The sequence below is a fragment of the Theropithecus gelada genome, chromosome 5, assembly GCF_003255815.1.
Source record: "Theropithecus gelada isolate Dixy chromosome 5, Tgel_1.0, whole genome shotgun sequence".
NCBI lineage: Eukaryota > Metazoa > Chordata > Mammalia > Primates > Cercopithecidae > Theropithecus > Theropithecus gelada.
In genome coordinates, this window is record NC_037672.1 from 18,956,563 (window position 1) to 18,977,736 (window position 21,174).

Consider the following 21,174-nt stretch of genomic DNA (forward strand, 5'->3'; position numbering starts at 1 on the left):
CAAACATACGTGTAAATGTGTCTTTATAGTAGAATGATTTATAATCCTTTGGGTATATACCCAGTAATGGGATTGCTGGCTCAAATGGTATTTCTGGTTCTAGATCCTTGAGGAATCACCACATTGTCTTCCACAATGGTTGAACTAATTTACACTCACCAACAGTGTAAAAGCATTCCTATTTCTGCACACCTTATCCAGCATCTGTTGTTTCCTGACTTTTTAATTATTGTCATTCTAACTAGTGTGAGGTGGTATCTCATTGTGGTTTTGATTTGCATTTCTCTAATGACCAGTGATGATGAGCTTTTTATCATACATTTGTTGGACACATAAATGTCTTCTTTCGAGAAGTGTCTGCTCATATCCTTCACCCACTTTTCGATTTTTTTTCTTTTTCCTGTAAACTTATTTATATCTTTGTAGATTCCGGATGATAGCCCTTTGTTAGGTGAATAGATTTCAAAAATTTTCTACCATTCTGTAGGTTGACTTTCACTCTGATGATAGTTTCTTTTGCTGTGCAGAAGCTCTTTAGTTTAGTTAGATCCCATTTGTCAATTTTGACTTTTGTTGCCATTGCTTTTGGTGTTTTAGTCATGAAGTCTTTGCCCATGCCTATGTCCTGAATAGCATTGCCTAGGTTTTCTTCTAGGGTTTTTATGATTTTAGGTCTTACATTCAAGTCTTTAATCCATCTTGAGTTAATTTTTGTGTAAAGTGTAAGGAAGGGGTCCAGTTTCAGTTTTCTGCATATGGCTAGCCAGTTTTCCCAGTATCATTTATTAAATAGGAAATCCTTTCCCCATTACTTGTTTTTGTCAGGTTTGTCAAAGATCAGATGGTTGTAGATGTGTGGCATTACTTCTGAGGCCTCTGTCCTGTTTCATTGGTCTATATATCTGCTTGGTATCAGTATCATGCTGTTTTGGTTACTGTAGCCTTGTAGTATAGTTTGAAGTCAGGTAGCATGATGCCTTCAGCTTTGTTCATTTTGCTTAGGATTGTCTTGACTATATGGGCTCTTTTTTTTTTTTTTTTTTTGTTTCATTTTAAATTTAAATTTGTTTTTTTTTTTTAAAGGGGCGTTTTTTTTTTTTTTTTTTTTTTTTTTTTTGAAAGATTGACAAAATAGATAGATCACTAGCCAGACTAATAAAGAAGAAAAGAGAGAATAATCAAATAGATACAATAAAAATTATAAAGGGGATATCACCACTGATCCCACAGAAATACAAACTACCCTCAGAGAATACTATAAACACCACTATGCAAATAAACTAGAAAATCTAGAAGAAACGGACAAATCCTGGACACATACACCCTCCAAAGACTAAACCAGGAAGAAGTTGAATCCCTGAATAGACCAATAACAAGTTTCGAAATTGAGGCAGTAATTAATCACCTACCAATTAAAAAAACAAAAAACAAAACAAAACAAAACCCAAGACCAGACAGATTCACAGCTGAATTCTACCAGATACACAAAGAGGAGCTAGTACCATTGCTTCTGAAACTATTGCAAACAATAGAAAAAGAGGGACTCATTTTTTGAGGCCAGAATCATCCTGATGCCAAAACCTGGTAGAGACACAACAAAAAAAGAAAATTTCAGGCCAGTATTCCTGATGAACATCGATGCGAAAATCCTCAATTAAATACTGGCAAACCGAATTCAGTAGCACATCAAAAAGCTTATCCACCACAGTCAAGTCGGCTTCATCCCTGGGATGCAAGCCTGGTTCAACATATGCAAATCAATAAATGTAACCCATCACATAAACAGAACCAATAATAAAAACCACAGGATTATCTCAATGGATGTAGACAAGTCCTTGGATAAAATTCAACACCCTTCATGCTAAAAACTCTCAATAAACTAGGTATTGATGGAACAAATCTCAAAACAATAATAGCTATTTATGAAAAACCCGCAGGCAATATCATACTACACGGGTAAAAGCTGGAAGCATTCCCTTTGAAATTGGCACAAGACAAGGATGCCCTCTCTCACCCCTCCTATTCAACATAATACTGGAAGTTCTGGCCAGGGCAATCAGGCAAGAGAAAGAAATAAAAGGTATTCAGATAAGAAGAAAGGAAGTCAAATTGTCTCTGTTTGCAGATGACATGATTGTATATGTAGAAAACCCCATAGTGTCAGCCCAAAATCTCCTTAGGCTGATAAGCAACTTCAGCCAAGGCTCAGGATACAAAATCAGTGAGTAAAAACCACAAGCATTCCTATACACCTGTAATAGACAAACAGAGCCAAATCATGAGTGAACTCCCATTCACAATTGCTACAAAGAGAATAAAATACCTAGGAATCCAACTTACAAGGGATATGAAGGACTTCTTCAAAGAGAACTACAAACCACTGCTCAAGGAAATAAGAGAGGATACAAACAAATGGCAAAACATTCCATGCTCATGGATAGGAAGAATGAATATCGTGAAAATGGCCATACTGCCCAAAGTAATCCATTTTATAATAACCATAATTAATAACATTAAAAATTCAGATGTATATTCTCTTATTTAGTAGTCATCTAATTAAGATTTCTTAACTATCTGCCCATGAATATGTCAGGCCTTTTACTAGGCATAGAGATACATCTGAATAAGTAGTAATCCCTGTTCTGAAGAAGTTTACATCTTTCTAATTTTCCATTTCAAACTGCAGAAGACTTAGGAAAATGTTACATTATATAAATTTAGTGTTCTCCATAGTTTTAGATTTTTATTTTTGGAACAGCACAGCTTTGATTCTGACTTTCCATATTTTAGCTCTTCGTTTATAAATAAACAGCCAGATGATAATAAAACTGCTCATAAAAAGCTCCTCACATCTTACTTTTTTCATTTTTGAACTCTAACTACTTAATAATTGAATGGGACTGAATAATGAATCAAATACTAAGTCTATGTTAAATGCTTGAAAACACATTTCATTTCCTCTCAATATTCTATTTGGAAAAGGTGTTTTGGGAAAGAGAAGTCTATCATTTTCTCAGACATACTGACAATAAGAACAACAGGTTTTGTTGTTGTTGTTGTTTTGTTTTGTTTTTGAGAGGGAATCTCTGTTTGTCACTCAGGCTGGAGTGCAGTGGCGGGATCTCAGCTCACTGCAACCTCCGCCTCCCAGGTTCAAATGATCCTCCTGCCTTCGCCTCCTGAGTAAATGGGATTACAGGCACGCACCACCATGCCCGGCTAATATTTTTTGTATTTTTAATAGAGATGAGGTTTTATCATGTTGGCCAGGCTGGTCTTGAACCCCTGACCTCAAGTGATCTGCCCGCCTGGGCCTCCAAAATTGCTGAGATTACAGACGTGAGCCACAGCCATGGCACCTGGCCTGAAAATAAAGGGAAAGTTTTACTAAAATTTCAGAGGATATAATTGCAATGTGTTTTATTCACTTGCTGCATTCTTCTTTTCATACACACAATCATTTTGTGTTATATATAAAGTATATGAATCATCACGACAAATCCCACAGGCACCCTGGCATGTATAACAGTAAGATTAGCATAGAACTGTGTTTAAAATACAATTTGGATAATTACATTGTCATTAATTGTTTTTCTTGAATTATGTTGTCTTTCATGATTTCAATATGAGATGGCACTTGCTACTATACAAGTAATTTATAGAATATTATAAAATTAGTAAAAATGTACGATGCTTGAATAAAAAATGTATATATAAAGTAAATTGTGATCTCCATTTCATAAATATTTCTCTTGAAATGTAAGAACCTTTATAAATTGTGATTACTCTTCTTTAAATGAGTAAAAGCTAAAGTACAAGCAAAGTTTAATGTAAATTAAAATCTATGTGCTGTGAAATAACTAATAGGCCCCCAAATGACAAGTTTCTGAAAAATCCTTTATGAAAGTAAATAAATGTTATTTTATAGGAGGGTTAATATTTATGTCAACTTGACTGGACTAAGTTATGCCCAGATAGCTGCTAAAATATTATTTCTGGGAGTATGTGCGAGGATGTTTCCAGAATAAATTAACTTAAATTGGTAGACAGTAAAGGAGACTTGCCCTCAAGGTGTGCCTCATTCAATCCATTGAGGGCCTAAATCAAACAAAAAAGGCAGAAGAGGGGTGAATTCCCCCTCTGTGTTTGAGCTGAGACATCCATTTTTCTTCTGCCCTCAAATATCCGAGTTCCTGGTTCCAGGCTTTGGGATTCAGACCAGGACCCCATTCCTACCCATGCATTCTCAGGCCTTTAGACAGAATGAATTCCACAACCAGCTTTTCTGGTTCTCCAGTTTGCAGATGACAGGTTGTGGGACTTCTTGGCCTCCATAACCATGTGAGCCAATTCCCAAAATCAAAATCAAAATATATATATGAAGAACACTAAATTTATACAATGTACCATTATTAATTGGGGCTCTCCAGAGAATACAGAACCAATTATATATGTATATAATGTATAATTTATATATTTATACATATATAATATATATTATATATAATTATATATAATATATAATATATATGTATAAATATATAAGGGGGTGTAGCTGGGTAGATATAAAAGCTCCTGTGGGGCAGGGCTTACAGAGCGAGAACTTGCAACTTGATTGAGGGGCTGCTGCCTGACAGTTGTTAGTTATAATTAATATATATAGATATTTATATATCATAATATATATTATGTTATATATTATATATTTATTATATTATATTTTCATTTATATTATATTTTCATTTATATATTATTCATTATTAATATTAATTACTATATTACTTAATATTATTATTATTAATACTTATTAATATTTAGAATATAATATATTCATTATATTATATTGTTATTACATTATATTATATTCATTATATTATATTATATTTTCAAATGTATATTTTATTATTATATATTATATATTTACATATTATATATATTACATAATTATATTATAATTAAATATATTATATATAATTGTTTCTGTATTCTCAGGATAACCCCAACTAATATCTTCCCTTTGCTCATGTTTTAAAGCAGCTCTGTAGGAGATTGTCATGCTTGGAAAACATTATGTCCTATCATAAGATTCTGTCTCCAGTTTCCAACCTAGCATGAATACTCTACTACTCATACAGAGGAATGAGAGAAGAAATGTGTGGAAAACCAAGACTACTGAGAGGATACCCTGAGCTCTTAGTAGCTGGTGGAAATTGTTACTGGGAAAAGGTCTACTCTTTGGTCTAGGGCAAGAGGCTTCAAGGCTGGTTGTGAAAGGATGAAATAGAGAAGAACTTGGACTTCTGCCATGTTTCTCCTCTCCATTGTCTAGAAAAGTGTGGCCCATATCTGAACCAGGGATGGAAGCATTTCAGGACTCAAGAGTTATGTTTGATCCCATTCTGGACACCTGATGGCTGAAAGAAAATAAATCATTATAAGTGGAGGGATGATGAAAAGCATTTGCTTGAGGTCCAGAAGAAAAGCCCAGGGGTCACAGAATCAAATGCATGTACAGTCTAGGCCATTTATGTTAATGAAGGCAATAGACATGTCAGAGTAAGTGAGACCTGCGTGTGCAGGGGTAAATTGATACTTACATGCTCCTTCTAGGAAGCCGAGGGCCATTTAGTACCAACAGATGGTTGCCATGTTGTGAGCCCAGTAATGTCTTCCGATATTTCAAGGGAAGCCAGAGGTTTAATTTTTCTTAGAAATTTACCAACATTTAAGTGTTGCTTCATTTTTAACTAAGTGAAAGCCAAATGAAACCCATCTGTGGTCATTTATGGTCCCTCTTATCCATCTAGATCCATTCTGAACACAACAGACAGAATCATATTTTTAATACACAAGTCAGACTGCTGAACATCCTCCAGGGTCTCCCCATTTCGCCTGGAATAAAATAAAACATAATTTCCTGTGTCATATGATCTGTATCATGCCTACATTTCCAAACTGCTTTCCTCATGCCAGGATGCTTTTTTAACATTTGTTGTTCTCTCTGCCCAGAATGTGATTACATCAGGTCTTCACAAAGCTTCTTCTCATCTCTGTGAACTCCGTTCAGTTGTTCTTTCCTTGGACCACGTTTCTAATACAGCCTCCCTCAAGCCCACCTCTTTCCTAGCCCAAGCTTTTTCTCTCTTTTTTGTTTTTTTTTCCCACAATCTATCTGGAATAATAGAATTTATTTGTCCTTTTATTTTGTCATTGATTCTAGAATATAAGGTCTATGAAAGCAAAGATTTTGTTTTGCTCATAGCTGTGTTTGGCATAATTTGTGGCACACAGCAGTTCTGTTGGATATTAAGCTTTTTACTCTCAGCTCCAAATCCACCCTTCTAAATTCTACTACTTGAAGCTAAAACTTGGCAAACCACCCTTCTCCCTTGCCAGCTAGATTCTTGTTAGCTTTTGCCAGGCAAGAGCACTCAAAGATATTGGAAGGCAGGAAGATGGAGAACAGACTTGCTTCCTCCTATTTTCCTGCTGTTCTGGCAGCAGTGGTTGATTCCAGTTTCCAGGTTTTTCCCACATCCCCACAACCAGCTTCATAGAACCCCATCTGAGACACTAACAACGGTCAGACAGCAGCCCCTCAATCAAGTTCTGAGTTCCACCTCTGTGAGCCCTGCCCCATAGGACGCTTTCATCTCCACCCAGCTATAGCCCTTCTCAGAAGTCTTGGTTTCCTTCTGCATTCGCAGGCTTCTAGTTTCTAACAACCCAAGCCTCTTTCCCTTTGATCTCCCAGTCCCAGGGCAGTATCTGCTTCAGGCGGTTGCTGTCTTTACCTTGTTGTTACATGTTACATCGCTGTTCCCTTTTTACAGTTTCAGTCCTTTAATACCTGTTTCATCAATCCTGTTACAAAATGCTCTCTTAACTAGTGTGATTTCTGCTTTCCTTACTGGGCCTCTACTGATACAGTATGTCTTTAATAAATATTTATCACATTGATGAATAAATGAATGTGGCCAGCAGACATCTACTTTGTAAGATGTGCCCTAGAGATACTACTTACGAATTTCTTGTGACAATGAATCGTGCTTACACACACACAGCCTTGGCAGATTTTTCCTTGGAGCCACTTGAATGCCTTGCTCAAATGCTGTGTGCTCCATCTGCTTGTACTCTACCTCCAGGGCTGGATTCTGATCTTTAGAAGACCTTAGTCATTGAGAAGATTAAGGTGTCTTGAATGGGTAATTCAAAATAAAATATCTATATGGAGAGATAGAGGCATAGTCATACACATGTCTAAAATAAGTGTAAGACTAGCAAAGCTATTTTCTCATACCAAGTACTTCAGTGTTTTTTAAAAATTTATTTTTATTTTTATTTATTTATTTATGTATTTTGAGATGGAGTTTTGCTCTTGTTGCCCAGGCTGGAGTGCAATGGCACGATCTCAGCCCACCTCAACCTCCACCTCCCGAGTTCAAGCGATTCTCCTGCCTCAGCCTCCCAAGTAGCTGGGATTACAGGCATTCACCACCACACCTGGCTAATTTTGTATTTTTAGTAGAGATGAAGTTTCTCCATGTTGGTCAGGCTGGTCCCAAACTCCTGACCTCAGGTGATCCTCCCACCTCGGCCTCCCAAAGTGCTGGGATTACAGGAATGAGCCACCACACCCTGCCAAAAATTTATTTTCATATCTAATTCCTCCCAGAAAAATATCCTCCCCTTTCACTTGTAGATGTCTCTGCTTTCCTGATATCCTTATCATGTGTTCTGTCTATTACATGATTCAGAACTCTGTTTATTAAGTCTTCAAATAACTACAGGAAGAAAACGTCCAAAGACGTAAAGCTCTAGAATGATTCAGGTAGACTCTGAATTTTACCTTCATTGCTTGACCCTCTGGAGAACCTGGACTCATCCTGAGATAGGCTCTTGCTTAATTTCCTGAAGCTCTTACATTTATTGAGTGTTTATTATTTGCTATGGCCCACACCAGAAACTTTATATATATTTCATTGCATTTTAGTCTACTAAAACTACTGTGAATTATAAACTATTTACTCTTATTTATGCCCTGACAGAATCCAATAGAGTGCTGAGTACCCCCAGGTACTCCATAAACTATGATTGTGCCTCTCAGTATTTTAAGAGTTTACAATGTGCCAAGAGTTCTTCAAGTTACTTTGCATGTATTAACGTATTTAATCATTAGAACAATATTTTTACCCTGATTTTACAGATGAGAACACTGATATGCAGAAAATACCTCACCCAAGTTCGAATATATGGCAGAAACAGGATTTGAAACCCAGCAGTCTTGGTTTAAACAGTCACATGCATCTAACTGGAAAATGACATGTAGATAGCTTTATTAAATTTACTTGATCTAAACTGAGTTAATCCTTTTTAAATTAGTGTCTTCAAATAAAACCTGTGTTGTGCTGTTCAGTGTCTCACGGATGATCTAACTTACGGTCCTCAAAATGTTTAAATATGAGTCCTTCCCTCAGAATCAGTGTTGGTAGCCCTAATTTTTTTTTTCTTTTTCCCCTTACCTAGCTTTAATATTTTCTTTTTTATTATTATTATTATACTTTAAGTTCTAGGGTACATGTGCAAAATGTGCAGGTTTGTTATATACGTATACCTGTGCCATGTTGGTGTGCTGCACCCATCAACTCGTCAGCACCCATCAACTCGTCATTTACATCAGGTATAACTCCCAATGCCATCCCTCCCCCCTCCCCCATCCCCATAATAGGCCCCAGTGTGTGATGTTCCCCTTCCCGAGTCCAGGTGATCTCATTGTTCAATTCCCACCTATGACTGAGAACATGTGGTGTTTGGTTTTCTGTTCTTGCGATAGTTTGCTGAGAATGATGGTTTCCAGCTGCATCCCTGTCCCTACAAAGGACACAAATTCATCCCTTTTTATGGCTGCATAGTATTCCATGGTGTATATGTGCCACATTTTGTTAATCCAATCTGTCATTGATGGACATTTGGGTTGATTCCAAGTCTTTGCTATTGTGAATAGTGCCGCAATAAACATACGTGTGCATGTGTCTTTATAGCAGCATGATTTGTAATCCTTTGGGTATATACCCAGTAATGGGATGGCTGGGTCATATGGTACATCTAGTTCTAGATCCTTGAGGAATCACCATACTGTTTTCCATAATGGTTGAACTAGTTTACAATCCCACCAACAGTGTAAAAGTGTTCCTATTTCTCCACATCCTCTCCAGCACCTGTTGTTTCCTGACTTTTCAATTCCTCTTAGTTGACAATATAGATGACAAAGTGCTGTGATTAAGCCAGTACTTTATAGTTCTTGCTAAAGTTCTTCAATTTCTTCTTATCGTCTATAAGACAAAATCCAAAATCTACAACTTGACCTGGCCTGCCCAGCCCCAGCCTCCTGCAATGATTACAGTCTTGCCAACTGAGTCTTCCAGTTTTCCCTGCAGGTCGGGAGCCTTCACGTGGAGGCATTTCCCCTGCTGAGGATAGTTCTCCCCTTCCCCTTCCATCTGTAACTAGTACATCCCCACTCATGCTTTAGATCTCAAATGTAAATTCATCCAAGAACTCTCTTAATCCTCCAATTTTCACCTGGTCTCCTGTCATTCAACTTAGTGGTTCCCTAAATGTCTCCTTCAGAGCACCTATTATTTCATTACACAATTAGTTGTGTATTTAGTTGTTAAGCACCTATCTCCGACAAAAACAGAGACACTTCTGAGAGCACAGACTGTCTGTTTCATTCACTCCTGTATCCCCAGCACCTATTACTACGTAAAAGCAGGTGGACACTTTTAGATTCCCATGACATAGCAGCTTTTTCAATCTTTATCCGACATACAGGATGAAAGTTTCTATTGTCCTATGAATCTCTGAAACAAGTGGCTAATATTAATAACACCAATAATAGCTAACACTTAATGAGCAGTTTCTATTTTCCAGGCACAATTTTAAGAGCTTTGAAATTTGAAACTCAATTCACCTTTACAACATTGTGAGATTGCTACTATGAGCTAGGAGATTAGTACTATTAAGCATTCTGCTCAATACATACATGCTTCAAAGATAGTGAAAAATTAGATGCTGCTCCCTTTTGACCCAGAATAAACCCTGAGGCCATCACTTAATTCAAAATGATTCTTAGAAATCTTTCACTTGCCGAACAACTGGCCCAGCAGTTGAATATCCTTGGGGTTTCAGACCAGAGTATAAGTTGTCCTCAACCTCTGAGTAGTGATCACTGAGGTGAGAGGTTATGGCTGCAAGGAACCCCAAATTAAACACATACAAATGCTAATAGGGGTCAAAACCAATAGCATTGAATACAGAAAAGTGCCACTGTTTTTCAAATATGACTAGTAAACTTCAAATTCATTTGAAACTGTTTCTCTGTTAATCACAATTCTCGTTATTTTCTAAACACTAAAAGAACTACCCTTGTGGCCATTGAAAAGGATTCTCAGAGTCAAATAGTTCAGGAGCTACTGCTACAGATAATCCATGAAGGACTATAGACCATTATACCAGTTTTATTTCAACACTTACATTGCAACATATTCACACAATTTAGATTGACAAATGCACTAACTGTATCTACATGTCATAAATGGTCTATACAAATGTACCTGAACTACACAGCAATCTTCCAACACCTTTCTCTAGCTTCCAGAACTCTTTCACTCAGATAAAAATACCTAGTCTTCTGAGTTTAACAAACTATAAACAAACACTGTAAAGTTTTCAAAATTAATAATCACTTTCCCATATCTCTGATTCAAGATACTATCATCACCGTCCCTATATTTTGGGGAATTAAAATTAGATTAATTACTACATAGTGAATTACTTTTAAATTAAGAAGAGGTGGGATGAAAGTTCTAAATAATACTGTAATCTAAAATTATCTTTCTTAAGAATGTGGCCATCACAGTTCAGAGACCCTTGCATGTTCCTCAAAGAATGCTACAAAAAACAGACTATAATCCACTTGCTCTACTGAGCATATACAAATAATTTTACATTTTAGGAAGTCATGATCTATGTCTGGTAACAAATAGTAGTTCCTTTGGGTTGCATGTAAAAATAGAACCACTTTTCAGGTTTGGCTCTGGAAAATTTAGAGAAAGGGGATAGCAAAAGGAGAGAGAGAGAAAGACTATGCTGATAGGAAGACAATATGTGGAATAAAGAAGTTTTCAGATTTCTAGGACATTAAAGAAATTTTCAAGGTTTATCTGACTTAAATCATAAGAAACTTAATGGATGCAAATTCCTAATGCACCTTGAATTTTTGAACAAATGAATTATAATACCAATAATAACTAATAGGGAAAGTCAATTAACAAGCAAATTAGTAAAATAAATAGCATATACAATGGAGAAAAGTAAGGAAAAAAAAGAAAGAAAGGAAGAAAGAACAATACCTGGTTCCAACGACTGAAGTTTTAAATAGATAGAGGAAAATCTCAGGGACAAAGTGACATCTGTGCAAAGACCTGGCTGTAGTGAAGATTGAAGTCATGAGGATGTGCCTTTTCTATCAGAAAGAACAAATCTGGGAATCTAAGAAGTATAACTAAATTTAGAAAAAAACATTGTATAATACACATTTTTGTCCTCACACTTTGGTTTCACTATGTGTGGGTTTCACTCCTTTGTACTGAGTTCTGATATAATAATAAAAATTGAGACTGAGAATTTGGAGGGAAAATTACACCTGTTTTCAACTAATTTGGTTTTTCATGTTGTGTTGCATATTTCATGTATTTGAATATTGGTTTTTCAGCTGTAACCCAAAAGAGCCCCTCTGGAAATGACATAGTACATCTCTGTGGGATATATTTCCTGCATTTAAAAAATACACAATAAAAAAGTAACTCCATAGTGTCTGTGTTCCATCAACCATAGCCTATTTTCTAATTGCAATACATGTATGCTGCTTTCAAAGTTTATTTTCTCTATATTTAAACATCTTCACAGACTTATTTTTAGATCTTTGCTTAGCTTGACTTTATTCCATTTAGAAGAAGAGTATTTTGATATTTTGGAGAAACTTGTATGTTTATAATTAACTATTAAACATGAGGCTGTATTTAAAATAAAAACTATTTTAAGGGGAGAAAGGAAGGAAGGAAGGAAGGGAAGGAGGGAAGGAGGGAGGGAGGGAGAGAAAGAGAGAAGAAAAGAAAGAAAGAAAGAAAGAAAGAAAGAAAGAAAGAAAGAAAGAAAGAAAGAAAGAAAGAAAGAAAGAGAAAGAAAGAAAGAAAAGACAAGAAAGAGACAAAGAAAGAACGGAGGGAGGGAAGGAAGGAAGGAAGGGAAGGAAGGAAGGAAGGAAGGAAGGAAGGAAGGAAGGAAGGAAGGAAGGAAGGAAGGAAGGAAGGAAGGAAGGAAGGAAGGAAGGAAGGAGAGAAGGAAAGAAGGAGAAAGAAAGGGAAAGAGAAAGAAAGAAAGAATCCTGTTTTCACAAACTCAATTTGAAGAAGATAAACTTATAATTCTAAATTTGCAAGTATCTTCAACGTGCCTGGCATTTTACATAGAAGGAAACAAAGCTCAAGATGTTACATTGGTAATAATAAGTTAACTAAGCAAGCATATTAAATTATTAAATTTGGAGAATACATTGTGCTTATTATGTTACTTACCCTTGCAGTGAACTAGAAAATGAATGTGGTCATTCCAGACTGGTTAAATTGGAAATATATTTTATACAGATGTGTCTAATGTAGTTTCCTGGCAGAGGAATAATGCACACAACTTATATTTATAAGTATACAAATCTGGTTTTATATTACAATGCAGTTCTGTAAAATCAGATTTCCCCCTCTGCACTTTGGTTTTCACTTTCAGGATATATTTACCTCCTTTTATCATTTAAAGTATCTTTATTAAAACACTATTTTTTCTAGATCCTTCAGAGTTGGTTTCATTTACGGGCAGGCTGAGGGTTGGGAATTGAATAGGAGGGAATTTAAGAATAAACAGTGAGTGATCTATTTAAAACCAAGGGATTCACCCTCCTTAATTAGTGCTAAATTGATTTTTACAAAATCCTATTACTGCTGCCAACTTAGTTGAAATTCCAGTTCTTTTTCATTTTGTGTGGATCTTTTTTAATGCTAACTAATTGTATTCCCATCTGTTAAGATAGCTAGACAGCACTAATGTGTCCATTTCAGTTCCTTTGGCCATGTTCATTAGATTAATCTAGCCTTGAAGACAATGAAAAATTTATCTAGACTAACTGTCCATTAACTTCTCTGGTATCTTGTACTTTAAATGTATGTGTGTGTCTGTAGGTGCATATGTGTGTTTGTGTATGTGTGTATTGTATTGGTTTAGTTGGTTTTAATGCATTTATTTTGAGGGAAATTTCAGTGAACTAGATTTATTATGGAAATAAAATAAATTTTTGTTATATTTACTTTGGAGTTAATACTAGTCATCATTCTCCACTTCAGAACCCAGAATAGAGTGCGCTATAGACTGAAAGTTTGTCCCCCAAAAGTTGCATATTGAAACCTAATTCCCTTTGTGATGGTATTTGGAGGTGAGGCCTTTGGGAGGTGTTTGGGTTATGAGGCTGGATCCCTCATGAATGAAATTAGTGGCCTTATAAAAGGGACCCCAGGGAGGTTTCTTGTCCCTTCTGGCATGTAAGGGACAGAAGAAAACAGGTGTCTAAGAACCAGGAAGTGAGCCCTCACTAGACATCAGATTTCCTGGAACCTTGATCTTGGGCTTCCTAACCTCCAGAACTGTGAGAAGAAAATTTCTGTTGTTTATCAGCTGTCCAGTCTATGGTATTCTGTTATGGCATCCATAATGGACTAAGGCAAAGCGAGTCAAAAATTATTCCATTCAAAGACTAGAAGTTTTAATGTGATAGCAACACAAAGGCAGCATGAAAAGGAGTAAATAGTTTAAAATTAAATCACTGTCTATCAGTGTAAAAGTGCTATTGGATTGCTGTTCTGGTACTAAAGGTAACTAAGATTCACGCTACTTCTCTGGGCACCCTATTAAAGGATGATTAGTTAGTTAACAATTTTCTCAAGCCAAGACTCAGAAAGTCTGGGTGTCAGATCACTTCTGGAATGTATTATTACCAGTAGATTATTATACAATAAATAAGAAAGTGCACATCCAAAATTGGGCCTTTCATTTACATTCAGTTGGTCCAAAGTGCAGTGTGCTAACAGGGATGAAAAGCACATTCAGATCTCACTGGGTATGTCAATGCCCATAACCAGTGGAGTTCGAGATTAGTCTCCAGCAAAGTTATCAATTAGTTAATGTTTGCTTTCAGCATCACTTCACCATTTCCTTTCCCGCTGGCAAGATTGCCTCAGAGCTAACTTGTATTGGAAATCATTCCTAGGTCATTCCATAATTTGGCCCTTTCTCCACCAATGGAAATTCAGACAAAAGCAAAGCGAGGCAAGTTATTCTAAATGACACAGCAAAAGTTTTATGAACGTACAGAGGGAGAATACACAGGGTATGTTGAACTGGCCAGGGAAGGCTTTCCAGAAACAGTAAAAACTGAGTATTTACTGTGTGTTGGGAACTATGCAAAACACTTTACACATATTTTCTCTCTCATTATTATGACTATGTTATAAAGTAGGTAGTAGTAGTGAGGCAGGAGAGTATGGTCTGGAGGCACGGAACATAACGCCAACGCAAGTTGACTTCCTACAAGTAAATCAAATGGAAACACTTCAGCTATGACAGGAAATATCCTCTCCATTTACATGGGGCGTACACCGAGTAAATGACTTTGTAACTTTACTTCACCCTCTTCATTTACATAGGGCATACACCAAGTAGCCAACAGAAACCTCTACAGGGTATTTAAACCCCAGCAAATTCTGTAACAGAGACTCTTGAACCCCTTTGCTCCGGTGGCTCCCACCCTGTGGGGCGTACTTTCATTTTCAATAAATATCTGCTTTTGTTGCTTCATTCTTTCTTTGTTTTATTTGTGCATTTTGTCCAATTCTTTGTTCAAGATGCCAAGAACCTGGACACTGTCTACCGGTGATAGTAGTGACTCTTGTATAGTTAATAAAATACATGCTAAATTCAATTACATGTCATGTTTAAAAATCACAGGTCCTTAGTCAGTGAACTGATGAAAGGAAAGATCTCCTTTCATCCATAAAGATGACCCTGGGTAGTTTCTTACAATAATTTCTTAGCTAAGGTGAGAAGGGTGATGGTGCTAGGCATGGGTTGGGGAAGGTTATCAAAGATGTAGGGGTCCCTGCTTCTTTCTTAATGAGCAGAACCTTTATAGATTTGCAATGAAATTTCTGGGCCTTGTTGAAACAGGAAATTTAAATCTAAATACAAGCAGAGAGCAACATCAAGTTGAAGATAATATTCATTTAAATACTGTTTATGCACGAAATCACTAGATTGCCAACATTTTTGATTTGTCCATTGCCATTCGGCTGGTTTCTCAACTCTAAGTATGATATATGGATTTAGTACTCTATTCTCTACCCCTATGCCCCATCATGATGACAGGAATTAACCAGCAAATTCAGATATTGAAGGGAAGCCCTGGCAGTCCAAGAAAATTACTTTAAGAAATAATTATGAGATGGCAACACAATTTCATACATTCCACGACTGAACAAATAACATTATGAACTAGAAATCTGGCAGCCACACTAAATTAGTTCCTTTTCCTCACCTCTAACAAGTATCCTAGTGACTCTGTATCTGCAAATTTCTTTCCTATTGCCTCCTTTCTGGTGCTTCTACTTGTGACCTCTTTCAAGTCATCAACTCTGAACTGTACATTCATTCAATGCATAGTTATTAAGCCCCTACTGTGTTCCTGACACTCTTCCAGGTGTTAAGAATAAAACAGAAAAAAAAAAAAAAAAAAACTAGGACACAATTTGAACTGAAAGCTAAAACCTTGGTTTCTGTTTGTTTCTTTTAACTATTATATAGACAATTCCCATAACAGTGCCTGCCTCATAGAAGGTGCTCAATAATTATAGCCTGAGTGAATGAAAACAGAATACATCCCTATTCCCATGTAGATTATATTCCAGGGGTGAGGAGGGGAGGGAGAGAGAGTTTGACAATTAGAAACAAACAAGCATATACCCATATCAGGTTACATGTTAATACTATGCATAGAAATAAGACAGAGTAATGGATATAGAAAGATCAAGCATTAAGAGGGATTCTTTTAAGATAGGGCAGTCAGGAAAATATTCTTAAATGACATTTTATTTAGCAGGACCAGAAAGATTTGAGAGGCCATATAGCCATGTGCAGAAAGAACATACAAAGGCTTTGAGTAAGGAGTATGTTTAGCATTTTCATAGAACCAAATGACGAATCAGGCCAGAGCAGTGTGAGCCAAGGGAGAGGTGTAGAAATGAGGTCAAGTGAGTAGCAAGTCAGTAGCCAGCATCAGTTCATACAAAGCCTTGTTGTCCATGGGAAAGGCTGTGAATTTTAATTTGAACGAGATGAGAATAAATACATGGAAGCTATTTGCACAGATAAATAATCTGAGCTGTCCTTTAAGATGTGTTTTAACTGGATCGCTCTGGGTAGCAAAGGAAGAAGCCAGAAGATAAGTGAGAAGGTGATTACAATGGTCCCAGCAAATTATAATGTGAAATCTTAACTGAACTAGAGTAAAAGTCTATTTCCCATCTTAATCACAGCATTCTAGCCCAACCCATTTGCCACTCCAAAGCCAAAATGACGTTACTCATATGTAAATAAAACTGTGTTAATTCCCTGCTCAAAATTCTTTAAGTGTTTACTACAGTACACAATTTCCAAAGTAATTCTCCTCATACTCCCTCCCAACCTCCATTCTTTCAATCATCTTCCCTATTGATGAGGAATTTCTCAACATTTTCTTTGAAATTTTGCATCTTTGTGTGGCAAGTGTCTTCGAAACCTCGTATCTATTGTTGACTGGAGCCTAAGGTACTGTCACAGCTAACAAAATACTTCTTGGGTACATACCGAGTGCCACAGCCCTTTTGTCAATTCAGTGTACACTTTGTGGGAGATCCAAACACTAAATTAGGTACTGAATACTTACATTATTTCATTTCATTTGTGGGTTAGTACTACAGAGAAGTCCAGGCACCCAAGAGCCTGTTAGTGGAGAACCCAAAACAATGACCACCTTGAAGGTCAGAGGAGTTAACTCTTTCGAGTTGTTTTAGAATTAAGAACTAAAAGATAAAAATTTACTAAGCAAAGAGTAAGGAAACAAAACTAATCCAAGAAGAGGGAAAAGACAACCAAAGCTCCCAAATTTCATAACCATATTTCAAAATGATCCTGCTTATGTAACTCTATGAAGAAGTTAAATAAAGAAGAAAAAAAGAAAAGCGTAGAACATTTGACAATTATACTGTATTCGGATGCTTACGAGTTTTTTTTATTTATCTGTCAAATATGAATTGTAAGTAAAGTTTGTATATATTGTTACACCATAGGTGATACAAATATATGTAAATATGTCATGATTTCTGCTCTTATGTATAGTGATATCTATACTTTACAAGGTAATATACCATAATGGACCAAGAAAGGCACTAGAGGATGAGAGCTGCAATGAAAGAGGATCTTTCGTTCATTTCTTCATTCATTTTTAATTGAATTATATCAATGTACAATAAAATACACATACCTAATGTGTGCAAATTGATACATTTTGACATTATTGCACACCTGCGAAGGCATCGCCACAATCGAAATAATAAATATAATTATCACTATCCAAAGTTTCCTTTTAAAGTTACACATACAGTTGTAATAGCCACTGTAACATCTTTGTCCACTAAATATTACCTCTGTGTCAGTTCCACGTCAACTTCAATTGATTGATTTTTCTCCCCTTTACAGGTGGTATTTTCCTGCTTCTTTTCCTGTCTGGTAATATTTGATATGTTCCAGAAATTGTGAATGTTAATTTGCTGGGTCCTGTATATTTTTATATTCTTAAAAATATTCTTGAGCTTTTTTCTCTGAGACTCATTTTAGTTACTTGGAAACATTTTGGTTCTCTCAAGGGTTGCTTTGAAGATGTTAGATGGACTGAGGAAATGCTCAGTATAGGGCTGATTTTATCCCACTAGGTTTTCCAGAACATGGGTGCAGGTAATATTCCCAGAACTGCATGAGAACTGGACACTTCTACCTATAATCATTTTGGAGAATTATTCCCTTGGCCTTGGGTATTTTCTCCATGTGTATGTGTTGGTTAACACTCAGATGAATCCTTGGTGGAACCCTCTTCAAATCTCTGGGGTTCTCTTTGTGCAGCTCACTCTCTCAAGTATTCTGGCCTAAAAATTCTAGTCTCCTTGTTATCCCCGAATGCTCTGCTTCAGCTATGAATCTCAAAGAGTCCCCTAGCTTTATCTGTATTTTCCTTCCCCACATCATGCATGAAGACTCTCCAAAAGTGGTTCGTTTGGAAAATTGTAAGGTTTTCCTTATTGTTTACTGTCTCAAAGGGATCACTATTCTTTATCACCTTGTGTCTGGTATCTTGAAAACTGCTGTTTCATGTTCATTAGCCTGATTTTTGTATCAGCTAGGAAGGTAAATTCAATCCCTATCATTCCATTTTGGCTGAAGGAATAAATTCCATCATGCATTCATTTAATTTTTAATATGTGATATGGACTTGAGTAAACTGGGAAAGGGCAGTAAAAAAATAGACAAAAAGTATTGGCTTTAGGTGGCTCACATTTAACATGAAGGGGCCAAACATTTTTGAAAAATATATGTACCATATCTATTTTTTAAAAGTTAGATTGTGGTAAGTAACATGTACAAAACCAAAGCTGAGAAGGAAGGTAGGAAGTACTCACTAAAGATACATTTAAAATAGAGTGATCAGGCTGGGCACAGTGTGGCTCACGCCTGTAATCTCAATACTTTGGGAGGCCGAGGCTGGCAGGTCCGTTGAGCCCAGGAGTTCAAGACCAGCCTGGTTGACACACCAAAACCCCATCTCTACTAAAATTACAAAAATTAGGCAGCAGTGATGGTACACATCTGTATTCCCAGCTACTTGGGAGACGGAGGCATGAGAATCGCCTGAACCCAGGAGGCAGAGGATGCAGTGAGCAGAGAGTGTGCCACTACACTCCAGCCTGGGCAACACAGCAAGACTAAAAAAAGAAAGAAAAAAGGAAAAAAAAAGAAAGGAAGAAAGAAAGAAAAGAAAAGGAAAGAAAAGAAAAGAAGGAAAGGAAAGGAAAGGAAAAGAAAAGAAAAGAAAAGAAAAGAAAAGAAGAGTGGTCCTGGAAAACCATACTGAAAAAGCACAGAAGCAAAGAGTAAACAATGTGGGCATCGGGAGATAAGCTTTTCAGGCAGAAGGAACAATGTCCAAAGAGCCTGAGCTGGGAGGATACCTGAGAGGAGCAGGCTGAAAATATTTCTAAAGCATGTTGATTGAGAGGAAATTATTTGAAAGACAAAATTTGACAGATATGAGAACCAAATATTCAAGAGCCTTGTGGGGTGTCTTAAATCTTCATTCTACATTCAGGGACTGGAGAATTGCTGGGATATGTCATATGCCTTCACATGTGATTGTTTGGCTTCTCTCACTGTGGTAGAATAAAGCAGGGCAAGATCTGACAGGAAGGGAAGTCTGAGGTGAGAGCACCTGTTCTTTGACTGACTTTTGAAATGTAGGTGGGAGGTAGGAGATGACAGTCCAGCAGAACAGAATAATAGCAGTAGAAGCAGTGGAAAAGTATTGGTTTCTAGAAATATTTTGAAGAGTAAAGTCAACAAGAGGTGCTGATGGATTTGATATGGGTATGAAGAGAGAAATTCTAGGATAATTCCAGGGTGTTTGAACTGAGAAACTGCAGGGATAGGCTGAAGTAACCACAAACAGAGGGAGGAGTAGATTGGGGTAGGAGTGATGAGGAGCCTGTGTGCATTAAAAAAATAATAATAATAAGTATTGAGGTAAGAAAGCCCATGGCAACTGCATAAAATGGCCAGGAACTAAGTTATCTGAATGCCTTCAAGATTCATATTGAGCCAGGCGCGGTGACTCATGTCTGTAATACTAGCCCTTTTGGAGGCCAAGATGGGTGGATCACCTGAGGTCAGGAGTTCAAGACCAGACTGGCCAATATGACGAAACCCCATCTCTACTAAAAATACAAAAATTAGCTGGGAGTGGTGGTGCATGCCTGTAATCGCAGCTTCTGGAGAGGCTGAGGTAGGAGAATTGCTTGAACCCAGGAGATGGAGGTTGCAGTGAGCCGAGATCGTACCACTGCACTCCAGCCTGGGTGACAGAGCAAGACTGTAATTTTAAAAAATTTTTTAAAAGATTCATACTGAGATATAATAGTAAAAAAGAAAAAAAATAGGTGTAAAGGTCAGTTTGTGGTCAGATCTCAGAAATTCTTCAAAACCAGCAGCTATGGTTTGAATGAGTTTCCCAAAAATTGATGTCTTAGAAACTTGGTCCCCAGTGCAGCGGTGTTGAAATGTAGGGCCTTTGGCAATGCCTTCCTGAATGGATTAATTCATTCACAGGTCAGGGAATTAACGGATCAGTGGTTGATCCAGGAAGTGAGTTGGTTATCACAAGAGTGGGTCTGTTACAAAAGCCAGTTTGGCCAGCTATCATGAGCTCCCTCACCATGCGGTGCCCTGCACCACTTCAGGACTTTGCAGAGTCCCCACAAGGAAGCTGGCCCTGGTCAAACGTGTCCCCTACACCTTTAACTTCCTAGTCTGCAGAAGTGTAAGAAATGCATTTCTTCTCGTTATAAGTTACCTACTCTTAGGTATTCAGTTGCAGCAACAGAAGATGGACCAAGACATTGGCAAACAAGTTCGCAATTTGTAGAGATCAGAGAGGAACTAGGTAAAGGTGTTTGAGAAACTTCAGTGAAAAATATAAAGGTTACCAAAGCTTTACCCAGTGGTTTGGGAACTCTGCAGATACTATCGTAAAATTAAAATATCAAGCTCAAATAAATACTATGGTAGGAACATCTCCCTGGATGTTTGAAACCCTAAATAAGGCAATGTGGGATAGTCGTAAAATGCTGAGGAATATGGCTGTGAGCCAAGTTGCTGTATAGTAATCAAAGATACAGTGATGCATATTGAGCAAAGGTGTCAAACAGACTGTGA